Here is a 10,270-nt window from a genome sequence, read left to right as displayed (position 1 = left end):
ATAGTGAAAGTAAGAAATGTAAATTAAGTGAAAAGATTGGAAAATTTCCAGAGGTGATTGATGAAAGTAAAAAAAAAAATGTATAAGATATAAAAGTATGTTCAATAATTGTTGAAAATGTTATGTTAAAAAACTAATAAATATATATTTAAAATAGTGGGTGAGCAGGAGAGAGAAAGAATCCCCAGTTCAAAAGGATAAAAGAGTATTGGGAAATGATCCATAATGAATTGGGAAAAATGTTTAAAAGTACTCCCCCCCCCCCAAAAAAAAAACCCAGAGTCCTTTCTGTTGGGGATAATTCAGACTGAAATTCCCAGGTGTCAAACAAAAAAAAAGGTCATTTATGTATGCTACTACTGCGCCCCGTGTTTCATTAGCCCCAAAATAGAAAATGAGCGAGGTCCCAACCAAAGAAGAATGGCAACTTAAGTTGACAGAATATGCGCAACCTGCAGACTTAAGGTGTAGAATAAGTGAACAAGAAGAGCATACATTTAAAGAAGACTGGAAAATGTTTATTGAATATTTGGGAAATAATTGAGTACAGCTGAAAATGCTGGCAACATCAAGATAAATTCAACAGTGTAAATAAGTTTTGATGGATGCAGTAATGGAATACTGAATGGCATAGTTTTTGTAAAATATGCAGAGATTTATGATATGTAAAATGAACCATGGAAAGAGAAGAAGGGAAGTTATTGATATCTTGAGGATGTAAAATTTGTATTTCACATTGTAAAACAGAAAATTTAATAAAAATTATATACTAAAAAAAGAAAAGAAAAAATCCCCAGTTCTGCTAGAGCCTATGCACTGTGCAGGTGTTGCCCATCAATCTTTTTCCCCACACTGGATCTGCTTGGGTTTTCCAGTATTTAAGCTCTCTGTCTTGCTGGGCAAAAAGAGCTTTTAAGCTCTCCACCTTGCTTGGATTTAACTTGCGCACTTTCAACCAGCCTGCCTTCAACTGTACCTGGTTGAAATTGTGCAAGTTAAACATGTGTAAGATGTGATGGTACTGTATTTCAAATAGTCATGCGGAAGAAGAACGGAAGGAAACAGTGGCGTAGCGTGGGTTGTCAGCACCCGGGGCAAGTAATTTGCGCCCCCTAACCCGTGGATTTGCGCCCCCTAACCCCCAGATGTTGCGCCCGATGCGGCCGGCCCCCCCTGCACCCCCCACGCTACGCCACTGGAAGGAAATGCATTACAAGTCACTACCACCGCCTGGCAGCAACCAAGGAAAACCTGGTGTTGTATTGCTGCATCCAAGCAGACACATGGTGGCTTGCAATTCTGCAAACGATGCTGCCAGCCTGCTGTAGACCTGAGTGCATCATGACTTGGCCCACAGAACCCTAGTTTCATATAGCTGTCCACATGATTTGATGGCCCAGAATCTACTAGGCAATTTGGATGAGTATGAGGAAACATTGGCAAACAGCCATTTGGGGAGTGTAGCAGCTCAGGTTTTTCAGGTGAAGGGTCTGTATTGGACCAAACAATCAAGCTTAAAAGAAGCAAAGCCATATTTGAAAAGATGCCTTTTTGAGAATTTGCAGCCCTCCTTGTGCCCTCAACACCACTGTAAATGTAATGAATAAAACAATAAAACAAACAATAACTATACATGTGTGTAAGGTTAACTTGGTCAGCCATGGTGTCGATTTGGTGGTGACCTTTAAAGCCCTAAATGGCTTCAGCCCAGTATACCTGAAGGAGGATCTCCACCTGCATTGTTCAGCCTGGACACTAAGATGCCTTCTAGCAGTTCTCTGATGGCGAGAAGTGAGGCTAAAGGGAACCAGGCAGAGGGCCTTCTCGATAGTGATGCCTGCCCACTGACATCAGATGTCCAGGAAATAAATAACTATTTGACTTTTAGAAGACATCTGACGGCAGTCCTGTACAGTGGTACCTCGGGTTAAGAACTTAATTCATTCTGGAGGTCCATTCTTAACCTGAAACTGTTCTTAACCTGAAGCACCACTTTAACTAATGGGGCCTCCCACTGCTGCCGTGCTGCTGCTGCGTGATTTCTGTTCTCATCCTGAAGCAAAGTTCTTAACCTGAGGTACTATTTCTGGGTTAGCGGAGTCTGTAACCTGAAGCGTCTGTAACCTGAAGCATCTGTAACCCAAGGTACCACTGTACAGGGAAGTTTTTAATGATTGAGGTCTTCCTGTTTTAATTTCTTGGAAGCTGCCCAGCATGGCTGGGGCAACCCAATCAGATGGGTGGGGTATAAATATTATTAGTATTATTAGTATTATTATCGTTATCGTTATCATTATCATTATCATCATTGTTTGCTTCTCTTTGTGAAAATAACTCAGCTGGTTGACCCTGGAAGGGAAAGGCATGTCACAGGCTTCGCAGAAAGGGGTGTCCATGAAGCAGCAAGGCCAGACATGAAAGGCTTGTGCTCAGGCGGGTGGGAGAGTTTACACTTCACTTGCCTGCTTAATACAAAAAGCAGATGCCAGCATAAATCCCATCAGTCCAGACAGCTACTCAATAAATGGGAACAGGCTAATATTCCTCCAGCTGTGACCAAACTGGATGCGGCATGAATGAAGGTCATCGAGTCTGCCGGAGCGTGGCCCTGGGGCAGGGGTGGCACTGGGTGGGAATGAGACAATGCGCACACAGATACACACAGGGAGTAGAAGTGTCAATGTGACTCCCGCTGGCAAGAGGACATGATGAGGGAATTCTCACCCACAGCAGAATAGCTGGAAGGGAGGATCCGGCCCATGACTTGTTCACAACTCTCCAGTGCTCTCAATGCAACTTTCTTATCACTCCTACATAGCCACACACTCAGGGCAGATATGTCACCCAAGTTCTTAATAATTCATAGCAGACCCTCCAAGTGTCCCTATTTTCCAGGGACAGTCCCAGATTTACAGAAGCCGCTCCGGTTTCTGATTGGATCCTGGAACGTCCTGCTTTTCCTTAAGGTGTCCCTATTTTCATTGGAGAAATGTTGGAGCAGGCATAGGCAAACTTTGGCCCTCCAGATGTTTGGGACTACAATTCCCATCATCCCTAGCTAACAGGACCAGTGGTCAGGGATGATGGAAATTGTAGTCCCAAACATCTGGAGGGCCGGAGTTTGCCCATGCCTGTGTTGGAGGGTAGGAAGTTATGTGACACCCCCCCCCCCAGGCCAAGGAGATAAGGAACTGTACAACTTTTAGAAGACATCTAAAGGCAGCCCTGTATAGGGAAGTTTTTTATGTGTAATGTTTTATTGTGTTTTATACGTGTTGGAAGTCACCCAGAGCGGCAACCCAGACAGATGGGCTGGATATTAATGTTGTTGTTGTTGTTGTTGTTATTTGAATAGGACATCCCTGTTGGAGAAATGTTGGAGGGTATTGTCACAGCTCTGGTACCTTTTGTTCCCTGTGCAGTCTCAGTCAATGCCCACTGCCCTTTCCCCAAGCATAGCCATGTGCCTTTTTTGAGCTCTTTGGTGCAACTAGCACAGCCAGAAAAACAAAAGGTACATATGGATTTCCCTTTAGATCCACAGAGATATGTTGCTGCCAAGGCAATTAAAGGTAAAGGTAAAGGTACCCCTAACTGTTAGGTCCAGTTGCGGACAACTCTGGGGTTGCGGCGCTCATCTCGCTTTATTGGCCGAGGGAGCAGGCATACAGCTTCCGGGTCATGTGGCCAGCATGACTAAGTCGCTTCTGGTGAACCAGAGCAGCACACAGAAACGCCGTTTACCTTCCCACTGGAGCGGTACCTATTTATCTACTTGCATGTGCTTTCGAACTGGTAGGTGGGCAGCAGCAGGGACCGAGCAACGGGAGCTCACCCCGTCGCTGGGATTCGAACCGCTGACCTTCTCCTTGGCAAGCCCTAGGCTCTGTGGTTTAGACCATAGTGCCACCCGCGTCCCAATTGGACATTACCTAATGCAGAAGGGACAGGGAGCCACAAGCAGAAGCCTAGTGCCTTTGCACTCGTTGGCCAGTGTTATGTACTGAGTTGAATAGGATCCGAACTGCAGCAGTCTGATTGGTCCTAGAACAATAGGATCCAAAACACAGCAGTCTGATTGGTCCTAGAACAATAGGATCCAAAACGCAGCAGTCTGATTGGTCCTAGAACAATAGGATCCAAAACGCAGCAGTCTGATTGGTCCTAGAACAATAGGATTCAGAATGCAGCAGTCTGATTGGTCCTAGAACAATGCAGCAGTATGATTGGTTGGCAGGAACCACCCAATCATTCTCCAGATAGAAGCGAATCCACAACCTGATTGGCTTACAGTAGAATTCCGGAATTAGCCAATCATGTGCAGCCCATTGTGTAAATAGTGTACATAAAGCAGATACTTTGAGGGGACATTCATTCATTCCTCCTCACCACTATGAGCTGAATAAAGAGCATGAAATCACTTTGCGACTCTGAGTATATTTCAGCCAGAATACATAAAATCATGGAGCACATTGACTACTTAATATCGCCTGCACACTTTCCCTTATATTTTGACAAATAAAAGCGCTAAGGAATTGTGTGTGCGTGTTCTTAAGAATGAAAGAATGAAAGCTGAGCGCTGAAGGAAGTGGTCCCCTGTGGATGCCGCAGCTGATGGGGAATATGGTCCTGCCCTTGACATACTATTGCATCCCTGAGTCAAAACGTGAACTGCCAGGGCAGATTCAGCCATGGGGAATATCAACCTCTCCCGCTGCCCTGCCCAAAAGGCTGTTGGCTGTGGTCATTTGCCCAGGCCTTTCTGCTCCTTGATTCTAGCTGACCAAGGTCAAAAGGCACTACTGTGGGGACCTGAGGCAGAGGAATTGGTGTGGCGGCATTCAAGCGCTTGCCTTCTGGGACTATAAACAGTGCAGGAAATTATCACACGTAGGTTTAAATCCCTACGGTGATGGTGGTGGCAGGGACTGCTATTTCCGGGTATCTTTTGCGGATTTAGACACTGAGCTTCCAGATGTTTGCTTACTGACACAGTTATTGCCGAAACAGATTCCTCTTCAATCCGGCCCAGATGGCAGAGGCAAGCATACATCTTAAGCGTAACTCTCTGCGCTGTTGTGGTGTTTGAGACCGCCTCCAGACATCCTTTTAAAAAGGGGGGTCATGATGGCATTGGGGCAGTTATTTATGGCCCTGTTTGCACCCTAGAGTCCCTTCTCGTCTGAGGCACAGCAGCTGTAGCTAGGGGGTAGTGAGATGGGCGCAGGCGAGGGGGCGTGCAAAATCGGCTATAAAAATGTCCATAAATATGTCTATAAATAAAAATATTGATTATTGCCTTATAAGAAAATGTTTTTAAAACATCTTAACCTTGGGTTAAGAACTTAATTGGTTCCGGAGGTCTGTTCTTAACCTGAAACTGTTCTTAACCTGAGGTACCACTTTAGCTAATGGGGCCTCCCGCTGCCGCCATGTGATTTCTGTTCTCATCCTGAAGCAAAGTTCTTAACCTGAGGTACTATTTCTGGGTTAACGGAGTCTGTAACCTGAAGCGTCTGTAACCTGAAGCATCTGTAACCCGAGGTACCACTGTAGAGGGTGAATTGAATGGGGTGGTGGTGGAGGAGAGGCAGAAAGAAGAGCAAATTTGCCAGTGGCCGGGGGGCACAATCTGGACAGTTCTGCCAGGGGCGCAAGATCACCTAGCTGCAGCTCTGGTCTGAGGCTGCAAGTTTGAAAGGGGCTGGTGGTGGCAGCGATGACCAGATCGTCAAGTTGCAACTGTCCCACCTTACAAGGCTATTGTGCACAGGAAGGGCGCAAGGAGGCTCTCCAGGCCTCCTCCTTCTGTCACCTCCAGAGCCTCTCGTGTCTGCTCCTGTTAGGCTCTGCTGCAGTCCTTCTGTATCCTCTGTGCTTGTCTTCATCCAACAAGAGGCTAATAGCCCCGAATCGCCAAACCAGTGATGTTACTGATAAGCAAACATGGTCCATGTTTCCTAGGACCACATGTTCAGCTCACAATTGCAGCACCATCCTAAAACCAGTACCAGGGCCTTCTACGAGAGCCACTTCATATTGATCCCAGGAAATTTAGAGTGTGTTTACTCTCCATTAGCTGCACTTGCTTTGTTGACTCAGGGCTATTATTTCTGGCTGGGAGAAGCGGCGGTGCAGGCAGAATTATGCTTGGAAAAACACAGATGGGATGTAAAAAGCTGGCGATAAGGAAGAGAGTGGGGTTCTTGGAGCGATGGTATTGGCTGCTCTGATGCACAGCACAGTAGCAGATTCATGGGAGCATGGAGATTGGGGCTATTGGCTCCATAAATCCATAGGAGGGGGGAAGTAACTCCTAGGCAGGGGAATAAAAATAATTCTGGACAACAGCTCTGATGGCCCATAGGTGGCATTTTCCTGTGCAGAGGGAATACACAGAACGGCAAAGGTGTTGTTGGTGGCATCCGTCTCCAGAGACAATAGAGTGCACCTCCAGGTATGAAGTCAAACCGCTGTGTTGCAGCGCCAAAGTGACCTCGCTGGGAAGCAAACCTGGCAGGTGTGTATGGAGGTCCTGGGCTGCCCAGTGGGCATGTTGATTCATCTGGGACACTGGCTTCACACACACACCCTGCTCAAAAAAATCTGTAAGCATAGTCACCAGCAGAAACAGTTTCCCCAACTTCATCAACAAACACGCATTTGAAAAGTTGAACAAATATTTCTACAAACACAACAATAAACACACATTTGAAAAGTTGAACAAATATTTCTACCCACGCTGGGACTGCATGGGTTTTTAAGTGCATAAAAGGGTACGTAATCTGGTTTAAGTGCTCTTAAGTAGGTACACTGCAACAAACACCAGGTGTGTAATCTAATCAACTATTTAAAACAAAATTTTAATTCACTTAAAAATAGCCTACTAATCTACATTTATTCTTTCCAGCAACACGCAGTGTCCTTAAAACTAGACTTTACAAAGTTTGATTGGCTGAGGCTGCAAACCTACACACACACACACAGAGAGAGAGAGAGAGAGAGCTTATAGAATCCTTATAATCAATATCATTTCAGCCTTATCAATCAGGAATGGGGGTGGATGGTTCTCTCTTCATTTTGCTTCTGAAGAGGCCAGAGAATAAGACTTCATGCAATTCGTTTCTTGACTAAGAGTGTCTCCTGGTGGCCACATGAATAGGCTGCAGATCCAGCCTTTTCATTCCACTGCCCCTGTTCATTTCAGGTAGAAAACACCTATGCAGAGAGAGAGAGAGAGAGAGAGAGAGAGAGAAAGAGGTCCACTGCCTGAGCGATTTCATTCTCTTGCATGGCGAGCTGCAGGAGTGCATTAAAGGAAAAACTCCCCTCCCCTAAAGTTCAACTCCCCCGTCTTGATAACAGTGTCCACTCTTCAAACTGGCAATGCAAAGCTTCTATTGTGTCTCGCAGTGGGAGGCGTGGAAGAGCCCTTGACCTGTGTCTGAGCACTGAGCATGCCAATAGCTCGTGACCAGTGCCAGCCTTTGCTAGGGAGTGAAGAGAAACTCAGCTCAGTTCAGATTGAACGCAAGCCTACATTATTTGCGTCTTCCGAAACACCGTCCATCCTTTGAAATTTACACTTCTCCAAATGTTGTGATGCAGTTCTGTGACCAAATAATGTGAACATTTGAGCGGGGGGGGGTGTGCATAAAAACGCACAGATCTGTGAGAATAACACGTTAAAATGCATTTGTAGCAGGGATATAGGTGTCTTCTCCGAAGTTCCATTCCCTTGGGAAGGGTATCACATTTCCCCAACCCTCAAACTAAACCATTTTCTTGCTGATGAAAATTAGATGATCCGCCCATGCCCAAGCAAGTGATCACATCCCCTTGCTACAGTGGGTCAAATGAATGAATTTTATTATTTCAGTCACAGATTAGTTCCAGCCCACATACAATATCAAGGAAGTCATAAAACACGATAGGGATACATTTGAATTTGCAATTAGACAGCAGTCACGAAATTAAAAGACGCCTGCTTCTTGGGAGAAAAGCAATGACAAACCTAGACAGCATCTTAAAAAGTAGAGACATCACCTTGCCAACAAAGGTCCGTATAGTAAAAGCTATGGTTTTCCCAGTAGTGATGTATGGAAGTGAGAGCTGGACCATAAAGAAGGCTGATTGCGGAAGAATTGATGCTTTTGAATTATGGTGCTGGAGGAGACTCTTGAGAGTCCCATGGACTGCAAGAAGATCAAACCTCTCCATTCTGAAGGAAATCAGCCCTGAGTGCTCACTGGAAGGATAAATCGTGAAGCTGAGGCTCCAATACTTTGGCCACCTCATGAGAAGAGAAGACTCCCTGGAAAAGACCCTGATGTTGGGAAAGATGGAGGGCACAAGGAGAAGGGGACAACAGAGGACGAGATGGTTGGACAGCGTTCTCGAAGCTACCAGCATGAGTTTGACCAAACTGCGGGAGGCAGTGGAAGACCGGAGTGCCTGGCGTGCTCTGGTCCATGGGGTCACAAAGAGTCGGACATGACTAAACGACTAAAAAACAACAACATAACAGGGACAATACAAATATAGCAACAGTTTAAAAATATATAAATTAAATGGGTCAAATGTGATTGTGGAAGTCTCATCGGTCTCTGTTATGCAGCGCCTGCCACATCGCTAGCGGTGAGTGACATGGCTCCCCTCCCATTCCTTCCTTTGTATTTAGCCTAACAGTGTGACCATATACACTCTAGCCACATGCGGCAATGGGTGGAAAAACACAGCTTCCCGCCCACCTCTCCTCCCAGTCCTTTGCTGCAGTGGTGCGAAGAGCTCCCCAACTCCATCTGCTTACTTCTAAAAGGGCATCTTTTCCCTCTGGTGGGGCACCATCACTATGCAATCTTAATAGGTGAAAACAGGAAGGAGCACTCCTGAGTGCCAAGAGCAATGATGCCATGTCAAATGAAAAAAGAGGCACCCCTTTCTCCTGGGCCAAAGCATCCTCTCCAACATTTCTTCAATAAAAATAGGGATGTCCTATTCAATACGATGACGACAGCTAACAATAACAATAGTGCTATTTATAGCCCATCCATCTGACTGGGCTGCCCCAGCCATTCTGGGAGGCTTACAACACATATAAAAACATAAGGGCTGGCCTTTGGTTTGGACTCAGTCTGTGTTATGTACTGAAGTTCTCACCCTGGGCCAGCAGGGGGATACTGTAGATAGTTTTCATTCAGGTCCACGTCCGTTATTTTAAGTGGGAAACCCTGGGTTGTTGTTGCTACAATGTTGACAGCCGGCTGCCTATAAAAGCAGGCCGGCTGAGCTGTTTGCTGTTCAGTTCTGTTCCAGCTTACAAAATAAAGAGCTGCTTTGGAGAAATCACTGTGTCGTCTGCCATGTCTACCCACTATTTAACAGTCTGACCCTTATGCTTCCCTCCCCTTATGGTTTTGAGCTAAGGGCTACTATTAAAATGAGGCTGCATTTTAAATTATATTTTAATCTGTATTTTTAAACTGTATATATATATATATATATATATATATATATATATATATATATATATTTGTAATTTTACTGGCCACCCTGACCCCGGCTATGGCTGGGGAGGGCGGGGTATAAATAGTGGTTAAGAGCGGTGGACTCGTAATCTGGGGAACCGGGTTCGCGTCTCCGCTCCTCCACATGCAGCTGCTGGGTGACCTTGGGTTAGTCACACTTCTCTGAAGTGTCTCAGCCCCACTCACCTCACAGAGTGTTTGTTGTGGGGGAAGAAGGGAAAGGAGATTGTTAGCTGCTTTGAGACTCCTTTAGGTAGTGATAAAGCGGGATATCAAATCCAAACTCTTCTTCTTCTTCTTCTTCTGAAGAAACATTAAACATTTAAAAAAACCTTTCCTATGCAGAGCTGCCTTCAGATGTCTTCGAAAGGTTATGTGACCCCTTGGCTCAAGGTCACATAACTGAATGCCCTCCAACATTTCTCCAATGAAACTGGGGACATCCTATTATACCCTCCAACTTTTCTCTGATGAAAATAGAGGCATCCAAAGGGAAAATGGGACACTGCATTATCAAATCAGAAACCAGGACATCTTCTGTAAATCTGGTTGTATCTCTAGGAAAGAGGAACCCTTGGAGGGTCTGCCACAGCAGGTAGAACAATCCTCCTTCAAATCTATCTTCCTTTGTAATAAAATTGCCCCTTTCTATTATGCCATATTGAGGCTTGAAATCCATTATCTATCCTGCATAGGAACAAGTTCCCCAGTATAGACAATATTTTGTGGGCGGGGGGTGGTGT

This window comes from Podarcis tiliguerta, assembly GCF_965153285.1.
Source record: "Podarcis tiliguerta genome assembly, chromosome: 2".
Lineage (NCBI taxonomy): Eukaryota > Metazoa > Chordata > Lepidosauria > Squamata > Lacertidae > Podarcis > Podarcis tiliguerta.
Note: the sequence above shows the minus strand (reverse complement) of the source record.